Raw genomic sequence first — 13,678 nt, forward strand, 5'->3', positions numbered from 1 at the left:
TGGACAGAAATAATTCAAACAAAATTCAGAGTATAATTGTCAATAAAGGAGCACAAGCGAACTGCTTTCAGGGCCAGTTTGGCCATGCGTTAGTAATTGTCGAATCCAGGTGACGGGTATGTGGCAGAAGGCATCCATTATGCAATTCTCTTAACTTTTGAATATGGTTAATAATTGCCATAATGCAAAGTTTTAAAAAATACTATGGGATATATGGAAGAAAGCATTTGCATCTGTGTGGAAAATTTGGAAAATGGTATCAAAGGGGAAGTGATAATTACAGGAAAGATTTAAATGATAGGAAGGATCTCAACAGGTGGAGATGGAGACAAGGAGAAGTTAGTCTCTACAATTTCCTTGGGAATTGTCTGTCTCCTGATCTCCTAAACCAGATTGTGTCTTTATTGTTGGAATCTATGGTGGTTCTGGGGTACTTAGCTCTATCTGGCATGGTGCACTTAGCCCCACTGATACCAGTAGTCATGAATCCCCAGGGGAATCCAAGTGGTGACAGGTCTGCGCTCATGGTGCCAGAAGCGCCCCCAGATTTTGCAGAAGCTGCATCTCCTGGTGCTGCTGAATGGAAATGGAACAAATCTTCTGTTTCAATTCAGTCCATCTGGCAATGTATTGGGAATAATTCTAACTCAACTCACATGTTCAGTAGGTCATTTGTCCTGAGCAAAGGTGCAGTTGAAACTGTGTGTTCCAGCTTTACAGAAGAGGAAGTTCTCCTTACTCTGCTTTGGTGCCAGCATCCCATGCCTTGGAAGCATTCCCCACCCCTCCAGACTCTGATACTCCATGACAGGCTGTACTCCTGAGGGATGCCCTCTTTAACCCACTTGAGTTCTAAGGCCCCATGCTGGGCCATACTCTGCTTGGACATCCCTTCTTTCTTCAGGCCCTGACCCTCACTCCAGGTCACCACCATGCTGGGCCATCCCATACCCCATGTGGATACCCTCCTTGCCCTGCTCTGGATCCTAATCCCTGTGCTGGATCTCTCCCACCTTGTATGTGTGCTCTTTTCATCTTGTTTAGGTTCCAAAACTCATGCTGGGCCTTCACATACAAACACACTCTTCACCCTGCTCAAGTTGTGACATTCCATGCTGGACCACCATCACCTGTGAATGCTTTACTTACCCCAACAGGATCTGCTTCCCCACCTAGTCACCCACTTGTGTGCATGCCTTCCTCAATCTTTTTGGGCTCTGACTCCCTACACCAGGCTACTCTTACATAGTGAAATCCTTCTCATCCTGCTTGAGCTGTGACATCTCACAAAAGGCCACAACTTGTGGGGATACCCTATACTCTTCACAGACTCTGACAGTCCACTTGGACCCAAAGTAGCTCCTCCACTCACAGCATGCATTCCTACCTTGTCAAGCCAACAAAAATGGTGCGACAACTTAATATTTTAGCAAAGAAGGGAAGAGAAAGGAAGGAGGAGAGGAACAGTCTTGGGAGATTCTTTGTTGTTGTTCTTTTTTGTCAGGGGTTCACAGTAACTAAAGTATAAGTCACATACAGTAAAATTCACTGTTTTTGGGTGTACAGTTCTAAATTGTTGTAAATTTTTACAAATGCTACAACAAAGTAAATAAAATATATCACTTGCAAAAATTTCCTCACGCCCCTTTGTAGTCAACACTTATTAGCAGTGCTTTCTTTTCCAAAGTTTTTCAGTAGTTTCCCTAGGATTTACAATATATAACTTTAATTTATCGCATCTACCTTCAAATAATATTATACCGCTTCACATATATGTACGAACCCTACAACAATACTTCTAATCCCTCTCTTTCATCTTTTGTACAGTTGTCATATATTTTACTTTTATATATGATATAAACCCAGTCATAGATTGTTACTATTTTTGCTTTAGGAAATCAACTATGTTTAAAAGTGATTAAAATTAAGAGATAATATATTTTATATTTGCCTATGTTATTACTATGTGCAGGGTTCTTTCTTTGCATAAATCCAAGCTTCTGTCTACTATCATATTCCTTTTGCCTGAAGAACTTTCTTTAACATTTATGGTAGTGCAGGTCTGCTGGAAATGAATTCAGCTTTTCTTTGCTGAAAAGCCTTTATTTCATCTTAACTTTTGAAAGAAACATTCTCTGGGTAGAGAATTCTGATTTGATATTTTCTTTCAGTAAAGATGTCAGTCCATTATCTTAAGTCTGCTGTAATTCTTATCTTTGCTGTTCCTCTGCACAGTATTGTCTTTTTCCTCTGGCTGCCTTCAAAGCCTTTTTCTTCATCTTTAGTTTCCTGAAGTTTGAATATAATGTCTAGGTGTATTTATTTTGTTTTTTTACTTTTTATGTCTTATTTATTCTGGGGTTCTCTGAGCCTCTTGAATCTGTGGCTTAATATCTTTCATTATTTTTGAAAACTTTTTAGCCACTATCTCTTCAAATATTTCTTCTGCCCCTTTATCTATATCTTCCCTATCTGGAAATCCAACTAGCTATAATGTCCCACAACTCATTAGTAGTCTGTTCTCTCTCTCTCTCTTCTGTTTGTGTCTCAATTTGGATAATGTCAAACTGCTATTTCTCTGATACTCAGACTTATCTTTAAGTTTCCTGATTCTTTCCTCAGTTGGGTCTAGCCAATGAGTCCATTAAAGGAGTTCTTCCTCTCTGATACCATTTTATTATTATTATTCCTTGCATTTCCATTCAACTCTTATAGTTTACATCTCTCTACTGAAATAGCCCCTCCATTCATGAATATTGTCCACGTTTCCCACTAGATCCTTTAACTTAATACAGTTATTTTAAAGTTTATTTCTATTTGTCCCAATGTTGGGCCATCCGATGATGAGTTAGTTTACTTTCCCCCCCTTATATCTTATAATTTTCTAGTGAATGCTGGACATTGTGTGCAGAACAGTAAAGACTAAAGTAAATATTTATGTCTGGAAATATGTGTATTTCTTCTTCGTAAGGCCATTTGTGTGTGAATAACTCTGGTCAGAGGTTGACCTGGGTTTGTATTTTTTTTTTTTTTTTTTTTTTGCCTTCAGTGCACCACAGGGTTCAAATTCCTCTAATGATGTCTTGTGCTTAGAGTGCAATGCTGATGTTCTGTATGGTATTTGCATCACAGAGAGTGTCTCTCTATGCTCTTACACCATCCCCAGAGGTTGACTGCTCATGCTTGTTATTCTGTGGTTGCTGCACCAGTGGGGACAAGAAGTGTTCTCTGTTGCCTTGATCAGTCTCAGCCTTAGGAAGATTCTATGTCCCTAGACCTTGTGAAAAGACTTTCTCAGTGTTCCTATCCTTCATCCACTCGTCTTGGCAGCCAAACTTTGCCTTGTTTCTATGGCAGATATTGATCAGAAGAGAGTCTCCTTAACCAGGAGTAGGAGATCTCTAATTATATTGGTATAGGATCCTGGGCCCTGAACTGTTTCTTCCTCCTCCCCGAGGACAAAGATTCTTTTTGTTGTTGTTCTATTTTTCCCATAGCAACAATGGATCTTTACCTGTGCATTGGGAGTGACAAGGCTTGTTTCCTTCCCTGAGAAGTTGAAGATGTTCATTATGTGAGATGAGACAGCCAGGCAAGGAACAAGGCTTCAAACCCTTTTTTATAGTGGCAGCTGTTTACTTCCCAACATCTGGACCACTAAGGAGGGGTTCTTTCTGTCTTACTCTGCCCCTAAACTTTCTGGTGTGCACCCAGTAGAAGTCTGTGGAAAAGATCCTGTGAGTTAGTGCAAACTCTCCTCATGTCTGGGCCTTCTATGGATTCAATACTGTCATATTATCCCACTGTTGACTTTTAGAAATTCTTTAAGATCTTAGCTGATTTCTACTTACCCACTTATGTAGCATTACCTACTTCCACCCATGCTCTTTCGTAGGTCAGCCAGTTCGTGCATCTTAACTCTTTTGGGGGAGCCTATCTCTCCTTGAATCATGGGCTACTTGATTGCCCTGTGACCCAGCTCTCTGATGGGTTCAAGAAATGCTGTGATACTATATTTTTTTCTGGATTTTTCTCATCATTACAATGGAACAATACTCTTCGAGCTTTATACCTCCTAGGTGGAAGTAGAACTCCAAGGAAGATTTTTAAAACTTGAAATGTTCTCATCAGAAATGTGTTTTTGAAAGAATAGTGCAAAGTTACAATTAATTATATAACTATGTGGAAGGAATTTTTTTCAATCTATGACAGAATTACAAGATAACAAAAAAAGTAAGCATGTATACTCTAGAATAAATTTTCTGGTATGGACCAATTTTGTAAAGTTACATACCCACATACACACACATATGTGTGTATAAACAATGATTGGTTGATGATCTTTGGAAAGCAAGATTTTCTTGCTACCTTTATTTTTAATTGATTGTAATATATATTTAGAAATGCACATAAGTGTAGAACTCAACAAGACTATTTTTAAAACTCATCTAATTTCTAAATATATCCTTGTGTTATTAGAAATTGATTGTTGTTTTCCAAGTGAAGTACTCAGTTCCCACAATAATAAATAATAAGGGAGAATGGAAGTAATTACATTGTGAATTGAGCTGAATCTGTAGTTTTGCATGACATCTTCTATTTCTCAACATATTTTCCCAAGTCCCAAAGCCTTCTTGGATAAAGCTGAAACCTCTTGAGTATCTTTTGCCAAAAATTGAATGAGAGCAGGAGCGGCTATATTTGGAAGCAAGGGCTTGAATGAACCTCTCTCATCCTTGCAGACAGAGACAACATTGCCCCTTTGGTTGAAACTGGGGAACATCAACTCTTGTCTCCTGTCACCTGGCTGGTGAGTGGGTTATGGAACAATTAGGATTTTCACTCAAAATCAAAGGAAAAATAACTTCTTTTAATTTGCCCATCTTCTTCCTCTCAGAACCAAGTTTACTCTGGGAAGCCTCTACTCCAGACAAAGGATGTAGTTTCGCCTAATAATACTGTTCTTGGAAAGAGGACTAGTTCTTTTTATGGAACCTGAGCTTCTATGGCTGACTTTGTCCCTTCAAGTGCGTGGCTGACTCTGGCTGAAATAAGAGACTTCAGTCCATATTCATCATCGAGCAACTGCTCTTCTGAAACACTTCCTGAGAATCAATGTCCCCTGGAAACACATGACTTCCTGTTGGTCAGGTTTGATTTTGCAGGTCTCTGAGCTTGCCCTCCCCTTTGTGATGTAACTCCCATCAGATGACCAAGAAAACATTAGCAGAAGGTTTAATGGACCTGATTTGACCCAATTCTCCAATGGCAGAAGAATTTCTTGGGATTCATGTGATCCTTCAGATAATCAGTCTGTTTCTTTGTTAATTCACTTTTTGAGGACCCATCGAATATTTCGCCTCTCACATCTTAAAGAAGTTGTCCCTGATTTTTATCCCCCATCAGTACATTCATTCTCAAATTAGGTAAACCAAGATAAAGCATTTGAGGTCAACTTCAGTCTGGAGTCTAGGGTCTGTTTGAACCAGGGGACAGAAAGGGCCAGACCTACAGGGAAGGTTTTATTTAACTGCTGATTCTTCTGCTAGAAGCATCAAGCCAAGCTAGGCCTTGTCTCCCCATTGAAGTGGCTCTAGAAGGCCTTGGACTCCTACCTTGTCTCAGGGTAGACTGAGTCAAGAAGGAGGAGGTTTCCTGAATGCAGATGTGATGGACAACTTGTAATGCACCTGGCTTTCTCTAAGCCTGGAACCCAAACTCTCCAGTAAGAAGGAAGCCCAGGTATCTGGGCAGGTATTCAGTTGGCTTTGGGGTGTGGTACTCTCTTCATGCACAGAAATGGAAGGTCTGACAAAGACCACTCACTTCTCTCTGGAGACCCAGAATTGCCTTGTTTGACCTCAGCCCTTTAAAAGAGCAATGCCTACAGGGATGATAGAATAGCCCTGATCTGACAAAAGGATGCAGAATAAAGTTAACCTCAGTCAGGGATCTCTCTTAAGGCAGCTCTTCTCCTTGGCTTGCTTCTCTTTAGATTTACTGTCCTCCCTGATTCTGCCCCTGCTGGTCGGCCAGGCTGGCATCTCTATCAGTGCTCTAACATCCTCTTCCAGATGCAACGCCCTCTGTGGGCTAGCTCACCCAGGGACAGCCCTGGCCAGTCTGATGGGTGCTTCCAGATACTTTCAACATGACAGCTTCCAAGTAGGTCTATGTCCCTTCTCAACTGGCAAAGGGTCATTGAATCAACCAAAATGAAGAGCTAAAAATTCACTTCCCTTTTCTATAAGATCACTCTCAAGATTGTGAACACTGATTTCTCTATCAGTTAAAGTATAATATTTTTCTTATTACAAAGCAATTATTGCTTATTGCCCTACAAAGACGGAATTAAAGATAGCTCACACTCCGGAAAAGATATGCAAAATTGTAAGGCTTTCAATAAGGTCCTCTTCAATTACTTCTCTGGGCATCTTTGGACTCATTCTGCTGAAACTCTGAGATCATTCCCGAGAAAATGCTCGTGCAGTGGATGTTAATGTCTTTTAAAACGTTACCTTCAGATTGTTCCACCACACTTCAGTCACCCCACAGAGTAAAGAATTTTCTTCTAAGAAGTTTCCATCTAGTGAGGGGGAAAAATAACTTGGCATTTGATAATTACTAGTCTGATTCCCATGTGGTCTAAACCCATGTACTCAAATGTCCTTCTAGTTTAACAGGGTCTCTTTGCTCTGCATCATTATAAAATGGAGATTTGTGTCAATGAACTTCTAATTGTGGGAAAGTTCCACGAATGTAGGAATACAGATATGGCTTTGGTTCACGTGTTCTTCAGTAACCCGTAAGAGCTCTGATTTATGAAGCCCTGGCATGGTGCTGAAGAATGTGGTCCTCCCCACAACCCTATGAGGGGATATTATTACCTCTGTTCTACAGTAGAGGAAACTGAGAGGTTCAGAGGAGATCAATAAAGCCCCAAAGGTGGGATACCTGGTAAGTGGCAGCCACTGGGTTTGATTCCTAGTTGGTGTTAGACCCCACAGCTTGTGTTCTCAACCCTCTCCTTCTAGGTTTCAGCCATCACTCCCACAAGAAACCAAGAAGCACTCCCTCCAAACTTCACAGCCTGCAGTGTCTTTTGCCATTAGAACGGGGATTAACGTGGCTATTCTGGAGTTTGCCAGTCCCAAAGGCGCCTACAGCACAACTCACAAGAAGAAATAACTGCCCCAAACTAGAGGAAGAAAGTGTTAAAGGGAAACCCATCTGCCTAACTCCGAACAGAGCTTCTCTTCCCAAGTGAGCAAGGTTTTAATAGTGACTATTAAGATTCCTGTTTGAAACTCAATACGCTTGACAAATGGTCCTGGCTTCAGGCCACTCCCGAGTTTCCACATGGCTGGGGTTGCTTACACTGCAGTGACAATTTCGGGATTTGTCTTGTTCCAAGTGTGTTGTAAAGTGGAAAGTTTGTCTGCCCCTCCCACCCACACCCCGATCGCCGCTGCCTCCCTTGCTTTCTCAATCCCTAGCTGAGGACACAGCTGCAGGAATCCACTGCCACCAAAGCAAAGCATGGCATCTTGTTTGTGTTCAGCTGTGGGGCAAGTCCGGGGACTCTGTGAGAGCTGGAGTGGGGCCATGTGAATTCGCTCTGCTGGGTCCAGTGTCTCTGCCGGTTTTCTCCACACTTGGTTTCAGATCCTTGGACTCTCTTTCCCGGGGAATTCGGTTTACACAGGGCTGTCCATTGTTTAGCTTGGATGCCAAGATAAAAACAAAGCTTCCTTATGCCAACCTGGGATCTGCTTTATAGCTCGCTCTGAAAAGAAACATCGCTTTACTAAAGTTTGAGTCAAGAATGTGCCTTGAGGCTAAAGTGTGGATTCCCTAGGAGATGTTATAAGGATTTGCTTTTATTGCTAAACTTGGCTTTGCTTTAAAAATAGTACACTTTTTTGAAATTTGTTTTTAACATATATATATACATGTATGTATGTATGTGTGTATACATATATATATGTAAATCCCATCTCACCTTTTATCAAGGCTTAAATATCTCTACCCCAAAGTCCTGATTGCGCTACGCTAACCAGTCAAACCTCTTTTGCCTGTTTTGTACTTTGGGTAAAGTACACATTTTCTTACGCAATCCTTTCCTAATTGCTATTTTCCTGTCTGTAGTGCCCACAAGCTAAAAACACAATGGCAGAGAGAGAAGTACATGCATTAAAATCTTTAAAAGGCAAGAAAATCTGACATTTTCAAAAGTTTGAAAATGGCTTTGAATTTTATTTGTTTAATTAATTTATTATTTTTGGTGAGGAAGATTGTCCCTGAGCTTACATCTGTGGCAATCTTCCTCTATTTTGAGTGGGTTTTTTTTTTAATGGCTATTCTATTTTTGTTATTGTTGTCAAGTGAAGGTAAAAACCGAGATTCATCCATTTCCTCATCCACTAGTTCAATCAACACATTAAGCATGTTAGTCTGTGTGCTATGCCTCAAGGATACACGGATAAACACACCATGCTGCTGGCTTTCAGAAGGGAACACATATGCAAGGAGTGGAGAAAGACATGCAAAATAAACAACTGCAATAAGTGTGGCAATTGCGAAAAGAGCACCGTGGTAAATTGCAGGATGCACCCACCACCCCTGGGTGCCAACAGTGCCCTATCCTTGCGTCCACGTGCAGCCCCTCCCATCAAGAGGTGGAACTAATTCCCCCCCCCAATCTGGTCAGACCAGCAGGATGTGGCGGAAGTGACGACATCTACCTATGCCCCGGGACCTCAAGAGGCCACCCAACTTCCGTTCTCGTGCTCCTGGGAGCCAGCCACCAAGTTGGAAGCTTGGGCTGGACTCCAGGGTGGTGAGAGATCGCGGGGTAGGAGGGAGGCCTCATGGATGAGAGCTGAGCCACCCTGCAGCCACCACGTGAGTCCTGCAGCCCAGGGTCACAGGCTGTGGCTTTTAACCCCGAGTTCCGGTGGTTTGTCGCAAGGCAATAGATCATTAAAGCAACAGTGACAGTAACCTGTTGATGTGGAGTCAAAAGAGGTTGCCATTCATTCTCCCGGCGTCGTCAGCGGCCGTGGTGTCTGTTGTGATAAACGCCTTGTGAGAGGTACTATCACCAAGCTTCCAGCCCCGGAAGCTGGTTCACCTGAGCAACAGCCGACACTCAGGGGCTGCTTAGTCCATGCCAGGTGCTGTCCTTAGTCCTTTACACCCATGAACTCATTCAGGCCTCACAACAACCTCCTGAGCCAGATGTGCTGTTATTATCACCTCCATTTTACCACTGGGAAAACTGAGGCTCGGAGGGGTTAAGGAACCTGTCTGCAGTCACACAGCTAGTAAGCGGCGTATCGAGGAGTCATCTGCAGGCCCGGCAGCACCAGGCTGGGCTTTTAGCCTCCATGTGGCTCTCTGCCTAAGGCCAGAGTTCAGGAAGGAGCCCCGGCTGTGTCACTTAAAACGGTTAGAATTCCGTTGGGGGAGGATTCAGCTGATGAAGACACATTTGAGAACCCCCAGTGTAGACAGTCGCCAAAGGTCTGGGATTCTGCAATTTGATTGGCTGCCCCTCCAGCACCATGGCCTGTGCTCACCTGGCTGCTGGGCACGTGGCCTCCCTTCTCCAACCCGCTTCTCCCCATCCAGTGTCCCTCTGGCCATTTCTAAAAGCTGTGGGGCCCCCTGACACGGTCTGAGCACCAGCTTTTTTCTGTGGCCCTCGTGTCCGGCTCGAGGTTTAAGGGCAGATGAGGGTATTTCCCAATAACTGGACCTTCACATTATTGTACCAAACCAGAAGACAGCCTTGTCTTGAGTGCAGTCTATGATTTAGTACGTTAAAGTATGATTGAGACTTTTTCTAGGAAAAGGTTGTTATTTAAAATGTCTTCTTTTTTTTACAGTTGTGTTGCTTGCTTAAAAGTTTAATTTTTATTATTTGGGGACCATATTAATAGTGGTCTATAAAATTTGATAAAATTCACTTCTGGGGATGATGCTGATTTGGTGGAGTGAGGCCGACCCACCCACAGGCCTGTTGTTTATATTTTATACCCAGTAGATGCGCTGGCCTAGCTTAGGTGTAGGCTTCTAAAGCTTTTGTTTCCTCCTGTCTGGAGTTAAGGCACTTCCTCTCCCCCAGAGGAGGGTGCGAGAGGGGACTGCAGTCAGGCCTCACAGGGACCAGGGGTTTCGAGGTTCCATCTCGTCTGAAGCTGATCAGGAACCCCGCAGCGTCTAGGCTGGTGACGCAGTTCTTCTGGCTGCCTGGGGTCAGTGTCAGGTCTCTTCGCACAAACGCCTGCAGACCTGCCCACTTCTCACTTGGTCCCTGTTTCCTCCTTTTCTACCCCTTTCCCCACTGTGTTCCTGCTGTCCTGTGATGTCCGTCCTGTTGGCCATTATACTAAGGAGCGTTTGCCTTGCATCTTCACAGCCGCCCGTGTTGGGAACCAGCACAAACATCCTCTTGATGGGTGCTGGCGTCATTCACGTCTCACAGCTTAGCTCTGATGGGCCGTTGGCTAAACAGCTGCCTTCCCCAGGATCAGGGGGGTGAGGATGAGGAAGATCGAGGGCACCCCGTCATGCTGGCAGGGATGGGCCAGGCGCAGGGCTGATGGAGGGGTCTCTGGCCCCACATGGACCCAATCCCGGACGAGGACTGGGGAGAACGACGTTGTTCTTTCAGCTCTGATACTGTATCATCATGTGGCTTCCAGCAAGTCACCTTTACAAGGTAGAGCTCATCATATCTGTTCTCTCAACTTCGAAGAATAATCATAAGGATTAAGTGAGAAAAGGCAAAAGTAAATGTTGTAAATATTGTGTTCAATGTCATCATCTCTTAAATGTTAATTGCATGTTATACAGGGAGAACTCATTTCTCTCATGAAACTATGGCCTTTTTTGTTTTCTGTTACTGGCATATTTTTGGTAAGAGATGAAGCTGGATATATTTAAAAACATCAATCTTGCTCCAGCCTATTTTTTTTCTAGCACACTTCTCAGAAAAGCCAGTTTGAAATTGTTTTGCTGCACGGAGAGCAGCAGTGACTTTGACATCATAATCTTAAAACACGAGTTCAGAGTCCCTGATGCTCCTCTCCTCTTCAGTCCACTGCTCGTTGCCAGTTCTCAGGAGCGACCAGCACATTCGTGTCCCCAGGTGGCGAGAACGCATTCAGAGCATCAGCACGGATCCTGGAGAAGGCCTCCGGCCCAGCCGCAGTGGCTGATGGAGTGGCTGCCGTAGAATCAGACTGTGTTTTGGGGGGGAAAAGGTGGTCCCCAGCCCCATGGTGGGGGCACTAAGACCCTGACTTACCCGGCAAGTCAGAAAGCATTGGCCCTTTGTGTTTTCTGCGTGAGTGCTCTGGAGGGAAGGCCTAGGACCACAAAGCCTGTATCTGCAGAGGCAGGAATCCTGGTCTGGGAGAGGACAGAGCCAAGGAAGTTTGTGTTGGAAGCTGGAATTGGGACACGCGTTTCTTGGCTTCGAACGGTGGTTCCACTCACCAAACCCCTGCAGGAACAGCTCAAGCCGGAACCAAAGCTGTTGCTTAAAGGTTCACCTCCCACTGAAGCGTGTTTTCCTGAGGAGCAGGGAGTTCATGTGTCCTGGAGTTTGCAGGAAGCTTGTTTGTCTGCATCCATCACAGTTGACTTCAGGGACCAGTGGCAGAGGACTGGCCCTCTCCCCTAGACTCAGAGCAAGTTTCAGGCAAGGCGGGCCGTGGCTGGTGGCCCAGGAGGGGAGTCCTGACGCACGTGGCTTCCTGCAAAGGTAGAAGTCTGTTCTCACCTGCAGAGCTGATGCTGCGCCTGGGACATAGTTCTTCCAGAACATTTTAAATCTTTTTATTGTACCCCAAAGCTTTTCTTTTTCTAGTTTGCACTCTGAAATGCTTTACCATTTTTCTTTTTTTTGAGGAAGATCAGCTCTGAGCTAACTACTGCCAATCCTCCTCTTTTTGCTAAGGAAGACTGGCCCTGAGCTAACATCCATGCCCATCTTCCTCTACTTTATAGGTGGGACACCTACCACAGCATGGCTTTTACCAGCTGGTGCCATGTTCACACCTGGGATCCGAACCGGTGAACCCTGCACCGCCGAGAAGCAGAACATGCAAACTTAACTGCTGCACCAGTTGGCCGGCCCCGCTTTACCATTATTTAAGGTGATGTCTGGATATGGAAAGTTCAGAATACCCCTGCCCTGTTCCCTTGGCTGCCTCTCCACCCCGAAGCTGTCCTTACTACTGCTCAGAGGGAGCTGCTGTCACAGGGAGAAATGTCCCCAGCATGGCAGGAAATGGAGAAACACAGTGTGAGGTCAGCAAATCATAACGAAGAGTGGTGACATTTTCTCTTACTTCCTGTATTTTTGCCCATTTCCTCAACACATCTTCAAGACTGGGAACTGTGTAAACATTGGCAGCTGTACAACCCCCTTAATTAAAAGTTCTAATGTTGGGGGCCTGGTCCTGTGGCCAAGTAGTTAAAGTTCTGTGCACTCCGCTGCAGTGGCCCGGGTTCGCAGGTTTGGAACCTGAGCACAGCCCTACTCTACCCACCAACCACACTGTGGAGGTCTCCCATATACAAAGAAAAAAATTGGAGGAAGATTGGCACAGATGTTAGCTCAGGGCTAATCTTCCTCAGCAAAAAAAAAAAAAAAAAAATTCTAAATTGGATAATTTGGGCTGTTGATTAGTTTAGAGACTCTCCTCTCTGAACGTGAAACATGTCATTCACTCAGGGAATACATTCCCACATGAAGCTGGCAGGCATTTGGCTTTGTGGCCATGGGGGCAGTTTCCATAAGACATGGTACGTTTCCATAAGACACATCAGCTCTGTGGAGCTTTGCAAGAGAACCAGCAGCTTAGAGGTGCTGGGGCAATTAGAACGAAGAAGGATGCTTCTGCTGGGTGTTTGCTTCAAGGCAGCTGCTAAAAGTTATGTGTTGTATTCAACAAACACCTCGGTGGGGCTTGCTCTGTGCCCAGCACTCCTGTAAGCACTTTACAAATATTAACGCAATTCTTGTAACAGCCCACGAGGCAGGTACTATTACTCTCTCACTTTAGAAGCAGAAACTCAGGCAGCAAGAGGCTGAAAACCTTGCCCACGAGCACAGAGCTCCTGAGTGGTTGAGCCAGCAGTGTGCCCAGAGGCGTGCTCTTCCCCAGCACACCAGGATGTCTATGAGCAAAGCCCTAAACAGGGACTCCCGCTTCCTCCAAAGACGAACTTATGAGAAAGGCTTCTAAGAGAATGAAAGTCAGTGTTGGGCAGAGATAACCCACGTTAGGTTGTTTGTTATGCATTCTTAACTACGGCTCTCCAGGCACCATCATAGGAGGTCCAAAGGCAAAGAAGTCTCAGGAGACCACTAAGGCCAGTGGTAGGGAGAGGAATCTTTTGGAGAGAGAAACCCAAGTCTTTATCTCTTTGTGGAGTAAAAGAAGGAAGAATTGGCAAAGTAGGGCCGCTGGAGGTTTGGTTTTGTTACATTCTGAGTTCTCAGCTGAAAGGGTTTCCACCCTGTTTCCACCGTCAAACTGGATGTTATTTCACGTTGTTCTTCCTTGGGGAACTGGAGTCTACACTGGCGTCCTAGGTTCGAGCTCTGACCACATCTTTATTATCTGGTGCCCATTCCTCCCCACCTCGTAGTCCTGCTGAT

This window comes from Equus przewalskii, chromosome 32 (assembly GCF_037783145.1).
Source record: "Equus przewalskii isolate Varuska chromosome 32, EquPr2, whole genome shotgun sequence".
In the NCBI taxonomy this organism is placed as follows: domain Eukaryota; kingdom Metazoa; phylum Chordata; class Mammalia; order Perissodactyla; family Equidae; genus Equus; species Equus przewalskii.